Here is a 24,511-nt window from a genome sequence, read left to right as displayed (position 1 = left end):
ATCAATGGGCTATCAGTTAAAAAGTGTTACTGGACTTAATTTCAATAAGCAAAAATAAATCTTTCTGTGAGTATCCTACAGATCTATAACAGATGCAGAAAGTCTAGTTTTTATATCCTTCATATATGTATCTAAAAGTAATTTCCTAAAAAAATTTACTGTGATCTACACATTTTGCTTTAAAAATAATGAACTGTGTGTGAGGATCCTTTTATATTCCAATTTACAGGAATCTCATGTATTGCTTCAGGATGAATTCAGAGTGCATACCAAGTGAGAACATTATTCAGTCATAGCAAAAACTCTACTTGAGTGATAACTAATTTTTCAAGAAAGAAAATATGCTGGGTAGATTAAGAAAGGAAAAAACCATACACAGTCAAAAACACATGTGATTAGATATGAAAACATTCAGATGTAGTTGAAATCTAGTCACAGACCAAAAGCCCATGGTCGGGAAACAGAAGGAGCTTTGATTGGTAACAGAATAACTTGGATGCAGACTTCACAAAAAGAGAGTATTGTGTTCTGCTCTACAGAAGTTGATGTGAACATCTCTACCCTATTCAAATAACTGTCAAATCATTATTCTCTAGTCTCATCCACTATAATCAATTTGGCTTCTAACCAATGATTTGTGGTAGAGAAGATACTGTTAAATAAGATGAATGCAAGAACCATGAGACATTTTTACAGCGGATTTTTTAAAACTATTGAGATAGAATACATATATAAAATTCACCCACTTAAAGCATACTATTCAATGGATTTTAATATATTCACAGAGTTAAGCAGCAATCAACTATCATCACAATTGATCTTAGAACATTTTTATCAACCATTAGAAGAACCTCTAACACCCTATTCTCCAAAGTCCTAGGAAAATACTTATCTACTTTATTTCTTTATCGTTGCCTATTTTGAACATTCATATAAATGGAGTCATATAGTATGTGATCCTTTGCAACTTGTTTCACTTAGCAAAATATTGTCAAGATTCATCTATGTTTTAGCTTGTATCAATAATCTGTTTCTTTTAATGGCTGTAACAATACTTCATTGTACAGATATACCTCAATTACTTTAATCATTCATCAGTTGGTAGACATTTGAGTTCTTTCCCTGTTTTAGCTATTATGCATAATGTTGCAATGGACATTCATCTATAAGTTTTTTTTTTGCTTTATGTTTTAATTTATCTTGGGTATATAGCTAGGAATGGAATTTCTAGGTCATGGAATTTCTGTGTAATGTTTTGAGGAACTTCCATATTCTTTTTTCTAAAGTGACAGAATTACTTACGTTTCTGCCAGCAGTTCCCCACATCTTTGACAATATTTTTATTATAAGTATTTTAATAATATCCATCTTAGTAGGCATGAACCAATATCTCACTGTGTTTTGCTTTGCATTTCCATAATGGATAATTATATTGAGCAACATTTAATGTGGATATTTGGCCATTTGTATATCTTCTTTAGAAATATATTCATTCACACTCTTTGTCCATTTCTTTTTAATATTGAGTTATAAGAATTGATTCTCAGGTGTTCTGACTCAAACTAAATTAAACTACTGGTGTACCTGGGTTTCCAGCATGCAGATGCCAGATATATCATGAGATTTCTCAGCCTCCATAATCATGTGAGTAAATTCTTCATAACAAGTCTCATTGTATCTATATTTCTATATCTGTGTGTATGTATTTGCGTATATCTTATTGGTTTTGTATAACTGGAGAAGCCTGTCTAATGTAGACTTTGGTACAAGAGGACTTGCAGAAAATAGAGTTTTAGGCTTGAATTTTCTAAATTGATTCTAGTATTTCTGGTATTGGCTTTCTAATATGATTATCTTTAAAGATGACAATCTCTCTATTTCCACTAGTAAAGAGAGCTCTGAGAGTACATGATGCGAACTTTTTATAAAGATACAAAAAATATCTGCATTAGATATTCCATATCAAACATTTTTTAAAAGGAGCTAGATGATTCTGTACATATTTTAAAATATTTTTGGAAAACTAATGAATATAATACCATTGGTATGTTTCTCCTAATTTCCCTGAACACAGTGATGAAGGTAAAGGATCAGGTCAGTTATTTAAATTCCCAGCTCATGCACCTTGTAAATGATCTAAGACTTTCCAAGCGTGCCCTGAAGGACACCTTAATTTATCTGCAAGGCTGAAATTGTTGAAAATCAAACATAGAACCTCACACCTCAATGGGCTGAATTACAACACAATTTGAATTTACAGTCTCATAGGCTGTCTACCAATAAATCGAGGAAAGAATGGGAGCTTATAAGTTAAAATAGAGACATGTGGGAAGATCTTATTAATTCTTGGAACATTAAACCCCTAAACTCTGATAAGACTTCTTTACTGGTAAAAGAGGTCTCCTCAATGCCAGGGAAATTGCCTATCTCAACTGCAACAAAAGTGGCCTCCCTACTATCAGTGGTGTTAACATCCTAACCCCAAATGAAATGGGCCGCTTAGTACAAAATGGTATCAACCTTTTCACCTTAATCCATTGGGATAGATGTATCACTGCATGAGAAAACTCTAATGAACTCCCCTAAGGGAGTGGATATGCACGACAATGCTGATTCTTCTCAGGGCATATCCCCACAATCCATCTTTATTTCTAAGACTAAAACTAGATTCAACTCCTATCAGGCCGTTAAAGGTAACGTCTAGGCAAGTTTCTAGAGGTGATACATTAGGCAGTGTACTGTGCTTCAAAACAAGTACTTTTATTTTATTTTATGTAGACAGAAATTCATGTAATATGTTCATGAATATATACTAAGAATGTGTGATAATGGAGAAAGAAACAAAGTTGGATCAAGTAGAATTTCTTCACACAAGCTAAGATCAAAATCATATCAAGCAGCTTCTTTAATATAGTGGTGTGAAACTACAAATTAATAACAAGAAAAAACTGAAAAACACATAAATACATGGAGGGTAAATAGCATGTTATTAAAAATGAATAGGTTAACAATGAGATCGATAAAAAAAACTCAAAATATATCTTGAAACAAATGAAAATGAGAACACAACAACCTAAAATTTGTGGGACATAGCAAAAGTAGCTCAGACAAGGAAATTCATAACACTGAAGGCCTAGCCTAAAAATAAGAAGTATCTCAAATAAACAATCTAACTTTACAATTAAAGGAGCTTGAAAAAGAATAACAAAGTCTAAACTGAGTACAAGTAAGGAAATAATAAAGATCAGAGAATAAGTAAATGAAGTACAGTGTAAAATAAACAATGCAAATATCAATTAAACCAAGATCTGATTCTCTGACAGATAAATAACATTGACAAAACTTTAACCAGACTCATCAAGAAAAAAAGAGAGAGGACCCAAATAAATAAAATCAAGAAATGAAAGAGGGGAAGTAACAACTGACACCACAAAAATACAAAAGATTGTAAGAGAATATTACAAACAACTGTATGCTAATAAATTTAGCAATCTGGAAGAAATGGATAAATTCCTAGAAACATATATTTTTCCTAAACTGAATCAGAAAGAATCAGAACATTTGAATATACAGCTTAAAACTAATGAATTTGAACCAGTAATAATGATAATAATAAAAAAACCTCACAAGAAACAAATATATTGGACCAGATGGCTTTAACAAACATTCAAAAAAAACCAAAAACAACAACAACCTAACACTGATCCTTGTCTAACTATTGCAGTTAATTCCAGAGAAGGGAAGACTACCATGCTCACTTATAATGTCCAGCATTATCCTAATTCCAAAACCAGAAAAAGACACTAAAAAGAAAGAAAATTATCAGCTAATATTTCTGATGAAGATAAATGCAAAAATCCTGAGCAAATTGGATCCAGCAGTACATTGAAAGATCATGCACCATGATCAAGTAGGATTTATTCTAGAGATGCAATGTTGGTACAATATTTGCAAGTGAATAAATATGATACACCATATAAACAAAATGAACAATATGAAGGATAAAAATCACATGATCAATTCAATAGATCAATCAATAGCAGAGAAAGCATTGATAAAATCTAGCACCCATTTAGGAAAAATGCTCTCAGCAAAGTGAGAATAGAGGGAATATGCCTCAACATACTAAAGGCTATATATCACAAACCCACAGCCAAAAATATACTCAATGACCAAAAATGAAAAGTGTGTCTGTTAATATTGGGAAAATGACAGGTATGTCTGCTTTCAGCACTCTTATTCAATACAATACTGGAAGTCTTAGCCACAACAATCAGACAAGAAGAAGAAATAAAAGGCATCCAAATTAGAAAAGAAGAAGTAAAACTGCCATTATTTACAGATGACATGATATTTTACATAGAAAACCTTAAAAGTCTATCGAAAAGCTACTAGAGCTGACAAATGAATTTGGCAAAGGAGCAGGATACAAAATTAGCATTCAGAAATTGTTGGCATTTCTATACACCAGTTATGAACTATCAGAAAGAGAAACTAAGAAAACAATCCCATTTACTATTGCAACAACAACAAGAATATAAGGTACCTAAGAATAAATCTAACGAAAAGGAAAAATGGCCTGTATTTGTAAAACTATAGGACATTGGAGAAAGAAACTAAGGAAGATACAAATAAGTAGAAGCATATACTATGTTCATGGATTAGAAGAATTAACATCATTAACATTCCCGTACCACCCAAAGCAATCTATAGATTCAGCACAATTCCTATTAAAATACTAATGGCACATTTCACAGGTGTAGAGCAAATATTCCAAAAATTTCTATGTAACCAAAAAAGACCCTGAATAGCGTCAGCAATCCTGAGAAAGAACAGTTAGAGAAATTGCAATACCTGATACAGAATTATAACATGAGGCCATTGTAATGAAAAGAGACTGGTACTGGTGTAAGAACACACATGTAGACTAATGGGAAAAAGTGGAGCCCAGAAATAAACCCGTGCTTATATGGTCATTAATATTTGACAAAGTAGGCAACAGCATACACTGAAGTAAAGATTTCTTCAATAAATGATGTTGGGAAAATTAAACAGGTATATGCAAAAATATAAAATTAGATTACTAACTTACACCATGCCGAAGAATAAACTCAAACTGGATAAAAGATTTAGATGTAAGATGTAAAACCATAAAAATCATAGAAAAATACATAGACAGCAAAATCCCAGACATCTCTATAGCGATATTTTTGTTGATATGTCTCCCAGGGCAATGAAAATAAAGGAAGAAAAAACGAATGGGACTACATAAAAAAAGCTTCTGCACAGCTAACTGAATTATCAAAAACATTAAAAGGGAACCCATTGTATGAGAGAATGTACTCTTTAATAAGACATCTGATAAGGGGTTAATTTCTAAAATATATAAATAACTTATATAACTCAACTCCAGGAAAACAAACAATCCAATTAAAAAATGGGGAAAGGATCTGTATAGACACTTCTCCCAAGAGGACATACAGATGGCCACTAGATATAAGAAAAAATACTCAACATCACTAATCATGAGAGATGCTAATTAGAATCATAATAATATATTGCCTCATACCTACAAGAATGATTACCATCAATAAATCATTAAACCACAAGTGCTGGTGAGGATGCAAAGAGAAGGGGACTGTAATGCACTGTTGGTAGGAATGCAGACTAATGCAGCCCTTATGGAAAATAACTTGGAGTTTCCTCAAAAAACTTAAAAATGAAACTGCCTTTTGACTCAGCAATTCCACTTCTGAGAATTTATCCGAAGAATCCTGAAATACTCATTGAAAAGAATATATGCACCCCTATGTTCATTGCACCATTATTTATAGCCAAAGCCTGGAAACATCCCAAGTGTCCATCAGTAGATGAGTGGATAAAAAAAGTTGTGGTATATGTACACAATAGAATACTACTCACCTGTAAAAAAAAAAAGATGGAAATCTTACCTTTTGCAAAAGCATGGATGGAGCTGGAGATTATTATGCTAAGTGAAATAAGCCAGTCAGAGAAAAACAAATACCATATAATCAACATGTATGTGAATTTTAACAAGCAAAATAAGCTGACAAACAAAATAGAAATGGAGGTATGGGCACATGGAACAGACTAACAGCTGTCAAAGGGGACAGGGAGTGGGGGCTGGATGAAAGGTGAAGATCTTAGCCTAAGAACATATATGCATAAGCCATGGACACAGTCAACAGTGTGGTGATGGCCAGAGGGAAGGTGGATGGTAGCTAGGTGGAGGTAGGCAAATTGGATAGGGAAATGTGGACATCCATAATAGTATCAACAATAAATATCTTTTAAAAAGGAAATTTACTCGGTTAAATCACTGGATATAGCTTTTGTGTAAGCTCAACTTTTTAAAATGTAGACTGTAATTTTTTTGATTACTCAGAAACATAATGTGACAGCTCTATAAATCAGACTATTTCTTCCCCTTAAGGTTTTGTTGTTGTTTCTTTGGTTGGTTGGTTTTTAATTTGTTTTTGGTGGTTGTTTCTGATTTTTTGGTAATTTTCATTCATTTTTTTGGTAAAGTCTGCATATTTGTCATGTGTGGCCACTGAGCTCTTAGCTAACTTAGCATTCAGAAAATTATTGTTAAAAGATATCTTTATATGAGTGGAACTAATAACTCCAAGTTCTCAATGAAGGGCTTTGTGTTTTGAGGGCACAGCTTCAATATTCAGCTAGGCAGTTTCCAAGTCATCCTTAGTCTCCATTTCCATCTTTGTGGAACCTCAAAGCCAACTAAATGTGGGAGCTTAAGGCCTTCTCATATATATCATGAGCATAACCCTGTGTTCTGTGCATGTGCAGAGCACCATACATATACATGGATTTTTATATCCACAGGAATATGAGAATTCTCAAAGCCCACTATGGACATTTGATTCCCATAGTTTCCTTATAAATTTTTGCTTAGACTACTCTTTACCTCAGCTGTTATCCATTATCTCAGGAAGTTGGAATGTCTAATTGCATCTGATTTTTGTCAGTAATGCTGTAACAGGGTGCCAAGCTGGATGTCCCCCCAAATAAAGAACACTCCCACAGCTAACACTTTGGGAATAAGGGAAGTGGAGCAGGCCCACTTCCTTATTGATTATTATGCTTTCACTTAGCATAATAATCTCCAGCTCCATCCATGCTTTTGCAAAAGGTAAGATTTCCATCTTTTTTTTTACAGGTGAGTAGTATTCTATTGTGTACATATACCACAACTTTTTTTATCCACTCATCTACTGATGGACACTTGGGATGTTTCCAGGCTTTGGCTATAAATAATGGTGCAATGAACATAGGGGTGCATATATTCTTTTCAATTAGTATTTCAGGATTCTTCGGATAAATTCTCAGAAATGGAATTGCTGAGTCAATTCCATATATTTTGCATATATGAAAAAATTGTCCAGTGTTTTAATAACATTAAAGGCTGTGCCTGCTAGGAGTCAGGCAGATGGACATGACTCTAACCCATGATGCGATATAGCTGGAGGGATTTCCTGCACCTGAGAGAGTAGGTTGGAGGTGGCTCCTATGTCATGGAGCCACACTTGCCTGGACTAACAATGGCAGCCAAGATAGGCAGAGGAAACCAGACTACTAGCAGGTGTAACCCAGTGTGGGAGGAGTTGGAAACGGGGTTACAGAAAAAGATATGTGATACAGACTTCATCCTGCGAAGTCTGTATGTTGTGGATGCAATGAACAAATTCACATGGACTATGTAAGTTCTGTGGAGAAAAAGGGATGGCACAGCCACTCTCTGAGAGAGAGATTGCCTTGACCCTTGCCTGGTCAAGCTTTTATTGTTGTCTAATAGCATACATCAAAGAAGATTTTCATTCATTATGCTCAGGTTTACTTTAGGTGATTATTTTTACAGATAACAAAGGAAAGGTTGTTACTGATTACTTCTTATGGATTAACAAGGAAAAAATGTTGCAAATGCAAGGGAACGATAAGAGTGATTGGTCTGGTTACACTTCATCCTTAGGAGAATTAGTGCAGACTTCAGAAGTTACTTTAAAGATATGCAGTAAGCATTTGTTGCTTCAGCTCAGAGTGAGGGAGTTTTAGCAAGGGCAAGCCTCAAAGCAGCCTACTACATATAATGCAGGCTTGGTTTTCTATGGGAGAGCTGATCCATGGGTTTGGCTCCCTGTTTACTGATTTGTGCCTATTGGTTTTCTGATAGGGCTGGGCTACATTTGCCATTTCACATGGATTGCTTCCCTATAATATACACCAGGATTTAAAATCCAGGCATAGCAGCCATACTGGGGCTCTTGACCATGGGGCTGGAGAAGGACAAGCCTCTCGATCAGGTAGTAGCATTGCTGGGTCTTGGCCATGCAGTTTGAAAGAATGCAAAAGAACTCCCACCATCCTGCCATAAGGAAGTGCCATGTGGTTTTGGATTAAGAATGAGAGCCTAGCCAAGCTATGGACTTCTATTTTTTTCCCTGAGATATGGTCCCCCTGACAAGCCTGGTTTGGCAAGGGGAGAGAGGACTGTGTGTGTGTCTTTGTGGGTGCTTTAAAGGGACTTTGGGATTTAATGGCAACATCCTGTCATTATTCTGAACCTGTACAACTTTTGAATACATAGTTCCTTTCCTTTTTATCAAACCCTGGTATTAAGAACAGCATGCAAAAATAACCCAGAGTATCAGGTTCTGTAACAATATCCTTAGGAGAAAAGGTATTCCCACTAGGAAACTATGTTTCAGGTCAAGGAAAGACAATTTTGTGAGTTGAATCTTCCAGAAAATCACCAGACAATCAAATAATGACAGTTTTTAGATGTGGGGCTTTAAAATATGTACAAATTCATGTGCTGCAGGATTCTGGTCTTTACTGTGATGGTGGCCTGTTGGTTTTTAAAACAATTGTGGATTTGGGGGAGGAAATTAGGAATAAGGCAAATTATAATGCCACAAACTGTGTGATACTTTCTGAGAGTCAGCCATTTTCTTGAATAATGGTCCTGGCAATTTATACCTAATATACCCTTGGTGAATTCCCATGAAACTGAAAATTGTAAAGGGGATATTGGAAAGTATAGTATCAGTCCAAGACAATGCCCTTTCTTTCGTTGGATAGATGTTGGCTTCTATTACAGCAAATTAAATAAGTATAGTTTTATGGCATCCAGATTATGGGGGATATCCTACAAAATTATTTTATCTGAAACAAAAACTTCCAAAAATGCCCTTTAACTAGCTATTTAATGACATAAGGTCCAATTATTATATCTGTTATCTTCTTTCATATTTACAGTGAGAAAAATAAAAATAAAGTAAATTACGGTATCAGTTAGATACTGAAAGGCTTATGGAAATAGATGGAGATACCGTAGGCAGTACAAAATGTGTTCCTTGAGTTCAGATGCATTATTATATATTAGCATGTAACTGGCTTTCAATGAATTATAATGACAAGGATAAAATCTTCTTTATATTAAGTGTGGAGTTATATCAATTTGAAAGGATAAAAGGCAAAATTTAATAAATAATGTTTACATATCTATAGAACTTAAATACCAAACATAATGCATTAATGTGTGTTTATGCAAGGCTTGCAGGAAAAAGCTTTAAAAGCCTGTAAACATAAAGCTTCTATCCAGAATGGTAAATAGAGCGATAGATCTGATGTTTTCCCAGTGAATTTTGTGGTAGTTGGCGGCCTTCATCTTTGGTAACATATGCAGAAACAAGAAGAAAATAGGAGATACAAATAAGGTAAGACATTTTTTAAAAATTAGTGTATTTTTTCATTACCATTGATTCTCCTCATACCCCCTCCTCTCAGAAGTCACCATTGTCTGTGTCCATGAATCCTTTTTCCTTTTTGTTCCAGCTCTCCATTCCCTACCCCCCCATAATTGTCAACTTGCTATCTATGAGTCTGCCTATATTTTGCCTGTTAGTTCACTTTGTTCATTAGATTCCACATATGAGTGATATCATATGGTATTTGCCTTTATCTGACCAGCTAATTTCACTTAGCATAATATTCTCCAGGTCCATCCATGCTGTCACAAAGGGTACAACTTTCTTCTTTTTTACAGCCAAGTAGCATTCCATTGTGAAAATGTCCCGTAGATATTTTATCCACTCATCTACATATATAAACTTGGGCTGTTTCCATATGTCAGCAATTGTGAAGCTGCAATAAACATAAGAGTGCTAATGTTCTTCAAATTAGTGTTTTGTCTCTCTTCAGATATATTCCCAGAAGTGAGATTGCTGGATCAAAAGGCAATTCTATTTTTAGTATTTGAGATATTTCCATACTTCTTTCCACAGTGGCTGCACCAATCTCCATTACCACCAATAGTGCAAAAGGGCTCTCCATTCTCTACATTCGCACCAGCACTTGTTGCTGTTGATTTATTGATGATAGCCATTCTGACTGGTGCAATGTGTCTCACTGTGGTTTTTATTTGTGTATCTCTGCTGGTTAGTGGCATTGAATATTTTTCAATATATCTATTGATCATCTATATGTTTCTTTGGAGGCATGTCTATTCAGGTACTTTGCTCATTTTTAAAAAAAAGTTTTTATTTACTTATTTTTAGGAAGAGAGGAAGGGAGGGAAAAGAGGAGAGAAACATTGATGTGCTAGAGAAACATCGATCAGTTGCCTCTTGCACACCCCCAACTGGACCTAGCCTGCAACCTGGGCATGTGCCCTGACTGGGAATCAAATCTGCTATCTTTTGGCTCAGAGGCCAGCACTCAGTCCACTAAACCACACCATTCAGGACCCTTTGCCCATTTTTCAATTGTATTTTTGGTGTTGAGTTTTATAAATTCTTTATAAATTTTAGATATTAACCCTTTGATGTATCAGCAAATATGTACTCCATTTAGTGAGTGGATTGTCTTTTTATTTTGTCGATGGTATCTTTTGCTGTTTCAAAAACTTTTTGGTTTGATGTAGTCCAATTTGTTTATTTTTTCTCCCGTTTCCTTTGCCTGAGGAGATATATCAGGTAAAATATTGCTATGAACAATGTCTGAGATTTTACTGCCTATGTTTTCTTCCAGGATTTTTATGGTTTGGGGTCAAACATTTAAGTCTTTAATCAATTTTGAATTTATTCTCGTGTGTGGTACAAAATGATGGTCTAGTCTCATTTTTTGTACATATCTGTCCAATTTTTCCAACACCATTTATTGAACAAACTGTCTTTAGCCCAGGTATATACATGCTTCCTCTTTGAACTATAATTAAGTATAGCTAATTAAAGATATGGGTTTATTCCTGGGTTTTCTTTTTGTGGTATTGATCTATGTGTCTATTTTTATGCCAGTATCATGCTGTTTTGCCTACTATGGCCTCATAATATAGTTTGATATTAGTTGTGTGATTCCTCCATCTTTGATCTTCTTTCTCAGTATCACTTTTGCTACGTGGGGCTTTCTGTATTTCCATATAAATTTTTGAAATATTTGTTCTAGTTCTGAGAAATATTGGTATCTTGATATGAATTTCATTGGATCTATAGATTGCTTTAGGTGGAATGGACATTTTTATAGTGTTAATTCTCCTTATTCATGAATGCTGTATGTGCTTCTATTTATTTGTATCTTCTTCAGCTTCTTTCTTCAGTGTCTTAAAATTTTCTGAGTACAGGTCTTTATATCCTTGGTTACATTTATTCCTAGATACTTTATTTTCTGAAGCAATTTTTAATAGTATTATTTTCTTAATTTCTCTTCCTGATAGTTCATTATTGGAATATAAAAATACAACTGATTTCTGGATATTAATTTTGGATCTGCCATTTTTAATGAATTTCTTGATTAGTTCTAGTAGTTTCTTGGTGTAACATTTATGATTCTCTGTGCACAGTACCAAGTCATCTGCAAATAGAGGTTTACTTCTTCCTTTCCAATTTGGATGCCTTTTATTTCTTCTTCTTGTCTGATTGCTATAGCTAGGACTTCCAATACTATGTTGAATAAGAGGTAAAAGCAGACATCCCTGTCCTGTTCCCAATCTTATGAGAAACACCTCTCCTTCTCAAACTATTCCAAAAAATTTAAGAGGAGGAAAGCCTCCCAAGTCCATTTATAAGGCCAGCATTTTCATAATTCCAAAACCAAATAAAGACACTACAAGAAAAAAATAAGCTATAGGCCACTGTCCCTGATAAACATAGATGCTAATATCCTCAGCAAAATACTAGCAATCTGAATGCAACAATACATAAAAAAGATCATATATCATGATCAAGTGGTGTTTATTTCAGGAGTACAAGTTTGATACAATATTCAAAAATCAATAAATGTGACTTACCACATAAATGAAATGAAGGATAAAAACCACAAGATCACACCAATAAATGCAGAAAAAGCATTTGATAAAATCTAGCACCCATTTATGACAAAAACTTTCAGCAAAGTGGGAATTAAGGAAACATACCTAAACATAATAAAGGCCAAATATGACAAGCCCACTGCCAACATCATAAAAAATGACTGCCAACATCATAAACAGTGGATGAAACATAGCATTTGAATGTCACACATAAAACTAGGAGCCTTGAAGAAAGTGACACATGCAGTGAATTAAATGGAAAATACCTATTATGAGAAACATATACTACACTTATGAAATTAAGAACAGAAATAAATTGGAGGTCATGTCTTTGTGTGAGACTCTTCTGGTTTGCTTATGCTTTTTAAACTGATGTGTTTTCATTCCCTGAGTTTGTATGAACTTCTATGGTAGGAGATATGTGAGATTCAGTGGTACACTCTCCTTGATCACCTGAACTTGTTGCTCTTGAGATAACATTTATGCCTTTTATGTTGGCTTTCTGGATGTAATTGGGTTTTGATGGCTGGGTCATTCTTTGGTGGGCCCTTACCTGCAGCTGGTTGACTGAGAGGGTCACTCTACCCACCACATCTTGTATGCAGTTGTGCAGGTGTTACAGAAACAAAACCACAAAGCCTAGGAAACAAACCCACATCTGCAAAAATATCTTCCCCCCACCACAATCCCACTACCAACAGTAAATGAATCAGCACTACTAAAGGTGTAAAGAGAGTAAGACTATTATAAGAAAGGAGAAATAAACTATAGTATAAAATCTAGTGACTTAATATGCACAAACTTGATGGACAAGAAATGAATGTTGAAAAAGCTATGCAGGAAAGAAAATATCACAAATCATGTAGATGACCACAGTAGATTTTGTCTTAGTAGTTTCTAGTGTTTACCACTGTTTTTTTCTTTCTGGACCCACCAGAAAGAAAATATCAGATGTTGACTGTGTCCTACCTTGGGCAACCTGTTACAGACTTCCAGGTATCTAGTGTCTGTAGCTGTCTCCTTCAGTTGTTAATCTAGTCTATCTGCTCTAAGCAGTCAGGTTTCAACCTCATAGAGTGGGGAAGAATCTCTCCTGGGGTTGGGTCTATTGTTTCCTCTCAGGCTGCTGCCACTCCAAGGGGAGCAGTCTGACTGAACAGGATGGCTGCTGCCTTATGGGGGATGACTCAGCACTTGGATCCTGGTGTCTACTCTCTAAGCTCTCTCCCCAAAGCCTCTGCCTCCAGTCTCTCGTCAGGTATCTCCAGCCCACTCTACTTCCATCTTTGCCAGAGCCCAGGGTAAGTAGCTGCAAATGAAAACTTGTGTGTTGGACCTTTAAATGGCTCTTTGTGTCTCTAGCCATTCATCTCTGGCAGAGAGTGACCCTGCTGCTTTACACCATCAGTTGTTATCTGCGTGCTTTTTGGGTTCTGGTGCTTTAGGCTGTGGATCTTAGCTTAGGGATTTGACCCCACATTTCTCAGGGGGATTCAACCAGTTGCTTAATCTCCACCACACTCCCTACTAATCAGGTGGTACAGAAGCTGATCCCACAGACAAGAGTTTTATCTCCAAAGTATATAAAGAACTCACACAACTGCACTCCAGGAAGACAAAAACCCAATTACAAAATGGGCAAAGAACCTGAGTAGACATTTCTTCAAGGAGGACATAGAGAGGGTCCAGAGACATATGGAAGGTTGATCAGCATCATTAGCCATCAGGGAGATGCAAATTAAAACCAAAATGAGATACCACTTCACACCAGTCAGAAATGCAATCATAAACAAATCAACAAACAATATGTCCTAGTGAGGTTGTAGAGATAAGGGGACCCTAGTGCACTGTTGGAGGGGATGAAGACTGGTGTAGCCACTATGGAACACAGTATGGAATTTCCTCAAAAAAAACTAAAAGTGAACTGCCTTTTGTCACTGCTGGGACTATATCATAAGAATCCTGAAACACCAATTCAAAAGAACCTATGCACCCAAATGTCCATATCTGTACTATTTATAATAGCTAAGTATTGGGAGCAACCTAAGTGCCCATCAGTAAATGAGTGGATCAAAAAACAATGCTACATTTACACAATGCAATAGTACACAGCAGAAAGAAAGGACGAAGTCCTACCCATCAGGACAGCATGGATGGAGCATTATGCTAAATAGCCATGTGGTTAAAGAGAAATACCATATGATCTCATCTATAAGTGGAGACTAATCAACAAAACAAACAAACAAGCAAAATATAACCAGAGACATTGAAATTAAGAACAAACTGACAGTAACCAAAGGGGAGTGGGGAGGGGATAATGGGGAAAAGTGAGGAAGGGTCATCAAAGAACATGTATAAAGGGCACGTGGTCAAAGCCAAGAGGTGGTAGAATCGTGGGTGGGAGGTGGGGATGGGTGGGATGGAATTGGGGACAACTATAATTGAACAACATTTCAAAAATTTTTAAAAAATCAATGAATGCATAGCTTATAAATTGTAGACTAGAGTCTTATGTTCTAGTGATATTTTTATTATAAAATAATGTTCTAGGTCCTTGACCTGTTAAAACTCTTTGAGGTCTGTATCAAATGAATTGCAGTATACAGAATTTGCTTTTTCTCTTGATACTGTAAAGCTAGGACTACCTTAAACTAAAATTTAGCTCCCTAATTTGTAAGCCATATATGTGCATTGATTTTTGTTCCTAAATTTATAAATGTAGGATATATTTCTCAGAATAGGCTTTTTTATTCCACCCACTATATCTGTTAGCTACTGTCAAATGAAAAAAAATCTAGTATTAGACCTAAAAACACTGCAATATTTGCAAATGTATATGACAGTATGAAATAAAAGTATAATATCTTGCCATGGCAAGAAAGCGCCATTGGTTAGAGCCTCATCTTGATATGCCAAGGTTGTGAATTCAGTTCCCCAGTCAGGGCACATACCAGATCAACCAATGAATGCATAAATAAGTGGAACAGCAGACCAAGATGTTTCTCTCTCTCTCGCTTGCTCACTATTTCTCTCGCTCTTGATCTCCCCTCATTTTTTCCTCTTCTTCTCCCTCTGTCTCTTCCCCAACTCTCTCTCCCCCATGCTCTCTATCCAAAATCATTAAATAAAAACTTTAAAAGTATATCTTTAAGTAATTTGTCAGTATTTAAATGTGTGATGAACAAAAATATGACCACTGAAAACAATTAAGCAGTTTTGAAAAGGAAAGACACGACTTCGAGAAATGATAAATATAATTATCAATGTTATAAATAAAATACTGTTAGATATAAAACCAATATGTTAGTTGTAAATTTACATTTCTACACTGAATGTTAGTGATCTGAAAAGAGAAGTTATATAGAAAACAGTATTTAAAAAGTTGTCACTGTAATAGACTAATTAAGGATTGAAATAGAGATTCAAATATAGTTAAGAGGAATAATACAAAGGAGAAATAAAATGGAAAGTACAATATTGAGGAAAATTAACTAGGAACCTTCCAGAACTGATGAAATATGGCGATTAACAGGTGAAAAAAAACTAAGTGAATATCCAGCAGGAAAAATAATTTTAAAACTTATACATACACACATTGCAGTAAAATTGAAGATACAGAGAGCCAAAAGGAGGAAGAGGCATATTACCAAACAAAAGAATAAAGAATATATTTACAGGTAGTAGTGTAATGTAGCCAGTTTATACCATCTTGCAATATTTGATTGAAGAATTTACAGCATGACAGAAAAAGTAACACTTCAGACATTCTTCAAGAATATTTGGCAAAAGTGTTTTAAAACAAAGCATTTAAGGACTAGGAAATGGTCCTAAGGATATACAACAAATAAACACTCATCTGAGGAAATCTACTGGAATTTGGTAATAACAAGGAGAGTTTCTGGTGTTTGAAATGAGACCTAGTCCTTTCTGCTTCCTTCCTAACGCAGTGAGAAAGAAACTTCAGATTGGTTCAGCCAAGAACAGGGGTCTCTGCTCTTAGATTTTCCAAAAAGAGACTATCTTCCAGAGAGGTACAGAATTTCTTATTCTACCCTCAGTTATCTGTTGCTAATGCTGCAACAAGTAGGCGGAAATGAGGGGTGTTAATTTACCTTTTCCTCCTCAACCTACACAGTGGAAGAGAGGTCCAACCATGGCACAGAATCACTGAGAATACTGGGGTCCCCACTGCCCTTGTCCTGGCTCATATAGTGGTGGTTCCACGTAAGGAGAAGCAAGCTCAGAGTATCTGAGGATACTCCTCCCTGCACTATATGCTTATGATCTACAGAAGGAGAATCCCTCAGAAAGGAACATGCCATTGTCTTCACTCCCAACTCCAGAGCCTTGACTCAGTGATAGGAAAGAAGCAGATGAAAAATATAGAGCTCCTAAATACTCCACAAGCAACTGACTTTATTTGGAACACAATGTGGGGAAATTAAAGCCTATAGGCACTCTTAAAAATGGAGGTTGTGGAGAACAATTGAAAAACTATTACACTAATTATTGATCTGTTAATATTTTCTATTTATTCATGGATTCTGTCTTGGTAGGTCATATGTTTTTAGAAATTTATACATTTCTTCTAAATTTTCCAGTTTGCTGACAAATAATTTTTCATTGTACTCCCTTAAGATCGTTGTATTTCTGCTGCATTATTTGTAATTTATTTTCTTAATTCATGATTTGTTAAATTATTTATTAATACATTTACTTAGCAGCTTATAATGAATAAATCATTTAATTCCTAATAAATAAAATTTCTAATTTTAAATTTTCCAATTAGAAATTCTATTTATTTGAGTCTTTTACTTTTTTAAATTTAACTTAACTAAAGTTTTCTCATTTTGTATCTTTTCAAAAATAACTCATTTTTATTGACTTATTCCATTGTTTTTCTATTTTTTACTTTATTTACATCTACCTTAATTTTTATTACTTTCTTTTTCTACTAAATTTGGGTTTAGTTTGTCCTTACTTTTATAGTTCTTTGCAGTGTAAAGTCAGATTACTCATTTGAGAACTATCTGATTTCTATTTTTTTAAAAGATTTTATTTATTTATTTATCTTTAGAGGGGAAAGGAGAGAGGGAGAGAAACATCAATGTATGGTTGCCTTTGGTGTGTCCCCTGCTGGGAGTTGGCCTGCAGGGAACTGGCCTGCAACCCAGGCATGTGGCCTGACTGGGAATCGAACCGCGATCCTCTGGTTCACAGGCCCGCACTCAATCCACTGAGCTACACCAGCCAGGGCCTGATTTCCATTTTTAATCATTTTTTATTGTTATTCCATTACAGTTGTCCCAATTTCCCCCCTTTGCCCTCCTCCAACCATCCCACTCCCACAGTCAATTCCTACACTGTTGTTCATGTGCATGGGTCATTCATACATATTCGTTGAATACGCACTTCCCCTCCTTCCTCTTGTTTCCTCCATTATTCCCCTCTGGTCACGGTCAATTTGTTCTTCTATTTTGCTTGCTTGTTTGGTTTGTTGATTAAATTCCATATATAGGTGAGACTATATGGTATTTGTCTTTCACTTCCTTGCTTATTTCACTTAGCATAATATTCTTCAGTTCATCTATGCTGTCACAAAGGGTAGGAGCGCCTTCTTTCTTTCTGCTATATAGTATTCATTGTGTAAATGTACCATTATTATTTCTTTTATAATTTTTATTGTCATTAAGTTACGGTTGTCCCACCTCTTCTCCCATTGCTCTCCCTTGCCCCATTCCCCCAACTCCTGCAGTCAATCCCCCCATTGTCCATGCCCATGAGTCCTCTATTCCTATTCTTTGGCTTACCTTTTCCCCCTTTATTCCCTTATCTTCTCCCCTCTGGCCACTGTCAATTTGGTCTTTATTCCCAACTCTCTGGTTCTATTTTTCTCATTTGTTTATTTTGTTGATTAGGTTCCACTTATAGGTGAGATCATATGGTATTTGTCTTTCACTGCCTGGCTTATTTCACTTAGCAAAATGATCTTCACTTCCATCCATGCTGTCCCTAAGGGGAGAAGTTCCTCTTTCTTTCTGCTGCATATTATTCCATTGTGTAAATGTACCATAGTGTTTTGATCCACTTCTTTACTGATGGGCACTTAGGCTGTTTCCAGCACTTGGTTATTGTAAATAGTGCTGCTATGAATATTGGGGTGTGTAGGGTTTTTTTGGGGATTGGTGTTTCAGAATCCTTAGTGTTTAATTCCAGCAGTGGAATCTCTGGGTCAAAAGGCAGTTTCATTTTTAGTTTTTTGAGGAAATTTTTCACAGTGACTGCACCAGTCTGCATTCCTACCAACAGTGCACTAGGGTTCCCTTTTCTCCACAACCTTACCAGCACTTGTTGTTTGTTGATTTGTTAATGATAGACATTGTGGCAGGTGTGAGATACCTCATTGTAGTTTTAACTTACATCTCTCTGATGACTAGTGATGTTGAGCATCTTTTCATATGTCTATAGGCACTCTGTATATCCTCCTTAGAGATGTGTCTATTCAGGTCCTTTGCCCCTCTTTTAAGAATTGTTTGTATTTTTGGAGTGGAATCGTGTGAGTTTTTTATATATTTTGGAGATCAAACCCTTGTCCGCTGTATCCTTGACAAATATTTTGTCCCATATGTTTGGTTCCCTTTGCATTTTAATAATGGTTTATTTGGCCATGCAGAAGCTTTTTAATTTGATATAGTTCCAGTTTATTTTTTCTTTATTTCCCTTGCCCTAAGACATATATCAGCAAAAATATTTCTGCATGGATTATCTAAAATTTCCTTGTCTATTTTTTTCTTCTAGGAATTCTTTCTTAATGTAGATATAAGCCCCCCTTTTAAGACTGTTTTTGCTGGATCTATTTTGGCATGTTGTGTTTTCATCTCCAATTGTCTCAAGATTTCTTAAATTTATTTTTTTTATTTCTTGATGCATTAGTGTTCAGGGATACATTCATCTTAGTCTGTCAAGGTTGCTGTAACAAAATACCATAACTGGAACTGTTTACAAACAACAAACATTTATTTCTCATAGTTCTGCAGGCTGGGAAATCCAAGATAAAGGCACCAACGAGTTTGGTGTCTGGTGGGCAACTGCTTACTCATTCATAAAATGGCTGTCTGTCCACTGTAATCTAACATGGTAGAATGTGCAAGGGAGCTTTCTGGGGCCCCATTATTCCATTCAAAAGGACCCCCCCCCAAGACCCAATCACTTCCTAAAGGCTCTAGCTCCAAATAACATCATATTGGGTATTTGGTTCCAACATATGATTTTGGGGATGCATTTACAATCTATACCCTTGTTTAATTTCAACATATTTTTAAATGTTCCAATTTCCCTCCTGATTTCTAGTTTTATGCCATTGTAATCAGAAAAAAATATTTGATGTATTTTAAATATTAAATTTGTTAAGACTTGTTTTGGTCTAACATGATCTATCTTGAATATTCCATTTATGCTTGACAAGGGTATGTATTCTACTATTGTTGAATGCAGTGTTTTATATATGTTTGTTAAGGCCATTTGCTCTATAGTCTTGTTCAGGTTCACCATTTACCTACTGATTTTCTGTCTGTATATTCTACCCATTGTTGATAGTGGAATAATGAAATGTCCTACTACTATTGTATTGCTCTCTATTTTGCCCTTCAGTTCTCAGGATACCTGTACTTACTTAATGTACTTAGGTGCTCTGAAGTTGCATGTATGTATAATTATAATTGTTTTATATTCCTGATGAATTGACACTTCATCATTATATAATGATCTTCTTTGTCTTGTGACAATTTTTGACTATATATATATATATATAAATATAATATCTTCAGCTTTTTTGCCACCACTTATATGGAATATGTTTTTTTCTTTCTTTACTTTCTATCTATGTGTATCCTTAAAGCTAAACTGAAACACTTGTAGTTTTTTGTGGGGTGGATCTTGCTTCTTTATCCCTTTTGCCACTTTTGGTTGGATGATTAATCCATGTATATTTGAAGTCATTTTGTTGTAAAAAGATATGTACTGCCTCTTTGTATGTTTTATATTTTTTGTTTTTTTCTAGCTTGCTTGCTGTCCTCATTTGTGATTTGATTATTAAAATCATCCACACAGTATAAATGGAACATTATTGTTCAAAGGATATAAAGTCACAGCATTACAAGCTGAATACATTCTAGAGATCTTCTGTACAACATAGTGCCTATAATTAACAGTACTATACTGTGCACTTAAAAACTTATTTAAGAGGGTAGACCTCATGCTGAGTGTTCTTAACACACACATGCATGCACACAACATGCAGCCATACACACAAGAAAGAAGAAGACGCTAAATCTTTTGAAGGTGATGAATATGATTTTACTTTGATTGTGGTAATGATATCACAGGTGTATACATGAGACCAAATTCATCAAATGTATACATTAAATATATGCATTTTTGTACATTAAGTATTCCTCAGAAAAAGGTGCAAAAAATTGAATTGATGTTTTTATTAGTCCAAGTTCTACAAAGAAACAAAATCAAGAAGACAGAGAAATAGAGATATAGACAAAGATTTGTCTTGAGGGATTTTTTAATGTATTTATGGCCACTGCGGTGTCCTATCAACTGTCATCTGTAACCTGTAGGCTTAGGAAAGCTAATGGTATAGTTCCAGTCCACTCAAATACCTGAGAACCAGGGGAGTCCATGGTGAAAGTCCTGACTTAAGTCTCAAGGACCAAGAAGCAGGAGTGCCCATAACTGATGTTCAAAAATGGAAGAAGATGGGTGTCTTGGGGACATGTATTTTCAGAGAGTAAATTTGGCCTTCCTGTCCTCTTGTTCTATAATTAAGGGCTTCACATTTTGAGTAATGCCCAGTTGCATTGGTGAGGCTGATCTTTACTCAATCTACTGATTCTAATGCTAATGTCTACTACATAAACACTCATTACCCACTTAGAAATTATGTTCTACAAGGTAGTTCAGCTTCTCTTAGTCAAGTTGCCACATAAATTAAACCGTCCTAATGTTGCAGTCTAAAATTGCAAATCTATAGATCAGGGCATCAAGCTGGAAACTCAAGCAAGTTTTCTGTGTTATAGTCTTGAGATAGAAATCCTTCTCTTCCAGGAAACTTTAGTTTTTGCTCTAAATGCCTTCAGTTGGTTGAATGAGGCTCACCCAGATTATGGATGTTAATCTCCTTTACTTAAGTCAAATATTTTAAATGTTAATAGTATCTACAAAATTCTATCACAGTAACAGCTAGACTAGTGTTTGACATAACAACTGGGCAAAATAGAGTTTCCAAATTGACAAGTAAAATAAACTGTCTCAATCTGCATCAGAAAAAGTAGAAAGATTTCATCTCTACCCTAACCTTTTAATTTATCACACTAGAAAAAAGAAGAGTAAACTAAAGAAACAGAAGGAATGAAATCATAAGAAAATAATGCAGAAATTATTGAAATTGAGAATAGAAAAATAATAAAGAAATCAATAAAACCTAAAGCCGTGTCTTTTAAACAGTTTAAAAAAGTAGAGAGGATATCACTGCCAGTCTCACAGAAATAAATAGAGATTATAAATCAATAATGTGAACCTTGGTAAACTGTAGAACAGATAAACAAAATGCATTACATCCAAACAATGAAATAATCTTGAAGCCAATATGCTAAATAAATGAAGCCAGCTACATAAGGCCACATATTATGATTCCATTTATATTAAAAAGGAAGAGAAAATAGGTCTAGAGAGGAAAAGACATATTAATGGTATTTAGGGCTCATAAGAAGGCAGTCTGAAAAGGGTGACAGATAGAGAATAAGGTTTATTTTTGAGGTGAAGAAAATGTTCTAAACTGTTGTGATGTTTGCTCATATTAGTGAATATGCTGAAAATTTTAGAAATGTATACTATAAATGGGTGAATGTACTATGTGTGAATTTCATCTCAATAAAGCTATTAAAAATAAGAAAATAAATATAAGTACCTCCAGAACTGGATTACAGGCATCTTGTTTCTAATTTGAACCTGTCTGATGGTTAGTTCCTCCCTGTAGCAAAGGAAAGGTATATTTTTATGATTTTATTATTTATTTTTAGACAGAGGGTAAGGGAGGGAGAAAAGGAGGGAGAGAAGCATCAATGTGTTGTTGCCTCTTACATGCCCTGCACTAGGACCTTGCCTGCAAACCAGACATGTGTCTTGACTGAGAATCCAACACACTACCCCTTGGTTTGCAGTCTGGTGCTCAATCCACTAAGCCACACCAGCCAGGGTGGAAGGGTATTTTTGTTATCCCACAAAGAGCAGTTTACCTGAGCATAGAAGCCAGATTTTTTTTTGGGGGGGGGGGCTGTTGTTTGCTTTTGACAGGTCCACAGCTAGGCTTACTCACTTGCTTTTCAGGTTAGAATTTTGCTTCAGGTTTACAGAGTTATCAAAGCTAGCCATAGATATAGTTTGTCTACCTCTGTTTCACATTAGCAGTACAAGTATCTTAGACACTCAGAAACTCCACCCCTTGAAATCCCTCTGATGTTGTCTGAGGACAATTGTGGCCTTGACTACATTATTACATAGAGATAATCATCAGTAAAATACCCTCTGCAGGCCCTGGGTTGCCTTAAAACAAGATTCATGGGTTGAGGTTGGGATGTTCTGGGGTATTTGGGATAGCCAGTTAGCCTCACCTGAATAACAACTTGAGAACTTTGGCATCCTGTGGCTTTATAACTTCCAGAGGTGCCTATTGTTTCACCCAGTGATCCAGTGTTCTTTATTTTGGTGAAGTTCAGAAGAACATTCTGTGGACATATTCAACCTATACATATGAAACATCCCAGCTGTAATTTTTAACAATGGATCAGGACTCTGCAAGGCAGACCTGTCTAGAGAGACTGCACCCCATCATGTCAACAGCTCTGTTGTGAGGTATCCTCAATTTAACATGCTTTAAAAAAAACCTTTCAGAAAAAGTATGTTGTGGGGGGAAACTTCCTATACAGGCATGAAGCTTTGCATATGCACTACCCCATTGAGCATGGACTGGTAATGGGATGACATGACATGGAGAAACACTGGAAATATATCTTTGAGTGGGAACTGGGAGTAAAATGCTGTCAACAGTCTGTACTCATGGCTGAGCCCTCCTTGAACCCAAGAAAGACTCGAAAGAAGATGGTGGAAGTAATGTTTGAGACCTTCAGTGTGCCTGCCTTCTACCTGTCCAACCATGCAGTAGTGGCACTTTATGCCTCTGCCTCTGTCATGGGCCTTGTGGTGCACAGTGGGGAAAGAGTCACTTGCACTGTCCCCATATTTAAGGGTTACTCCCTGCCTCATTCTGTTACTAAGCTCCATGTGACATGGAGGGACCTTACAGAGCACCTCATATAGCTACTCCTTGCTAGTGGGAGTAGTTTCCCTTACATACTCAACAAGGACTTAGTCAATGACATCAAAAAGCAGCTGTGCTATGTGGCCTTGGATCCAGGGAAAGAGCTATATAAGAAGCCAGAGAAGGTCTTAAGAAAATACCAACTGCCAGAGAGGAATGTTTTCAACATTGGGGACTAGCTGCACCAGGTGCCTGAGATTCTTTTCACACCTCACCAGCTGGGCATCCACAACCCAGAACTCTCAAATATGGTTGCCAGAAGCATTATGAAGTGTGACACAGACATCCAGAAGAATCTCTTTGTAGAAATTATACTGTCTGGAGGCACCACTCTCTTCCCTGAGCTCGAGGAAAGACTTGAAAGAGCTGGCTTCCAGAGGTAGTCCCATCAATATCACAGCTTCTCCTGATGTTTCTCTGTGTGGATACATGCATCCATCATGACCTCTCTGAGCAGTTTCAAACAGATCTGGATCACTCCTGCAGAGTTTATGGAGTTTGGGTCCTATGTCGTTCAGTGAAGATGCTTTTAGAAAACCCACAGCACAAGGAACAACTTGAAGTGTCAGGTCATGGGAGCACTGAATAAAGTGAAATCTTTCCATGAGCTCCAGCATGGTATTTGATAGAATGATACGATATTTGGGGTTTTAGTTCATTTTTGTTGGCACTAGAGTGATTTCCGATCAAGGTAGTGAATGCTTTTACATGGTTCTATTTCACACTCCCTGTCCCATGAACCTTTTCAATTGTTTTCTCCTGAGAAATCCTTCGGGTAT

The 24,511-nt window shown here is 35.8% G+C and overlaps 1 pseudogene; it reads left to right on the top strand.

The window, feature by feature from the left end:
- The first annotated feature begins 5,095 nt into the window (after positions 1-5,095).
- Positions 5,096-24,265, top strand: LOC118983752 (actin-related protein T2-like; annotated as a pseudogene).
- Positions 24,266-24,511: the final 246 nt, after the last annotated feature.

This window comes from Sturnira hondurensis, unplaced genomic scaffold (assembly GCF_014824575.4).
Source record: "Sturnira hondurensis isolate 20B ecotype Veracruz unplaced genomic scaffold, ASM1482457v3 Scaffold0003038, whole genome shotgun sequence".
In the NCBI taxonomy this organism is placed as follows: Eukaryota; Metazoa; Chordata; class Mammalia; order Chiroptera; family Phyllostomidae; genus Sturnira; species Sturnira hondurensis.
The sequence above is the reverse complement of the archived record's forward strand: the minus strand, read 5'-3'. Positions and strand labels throughout refer to the sequence as shown.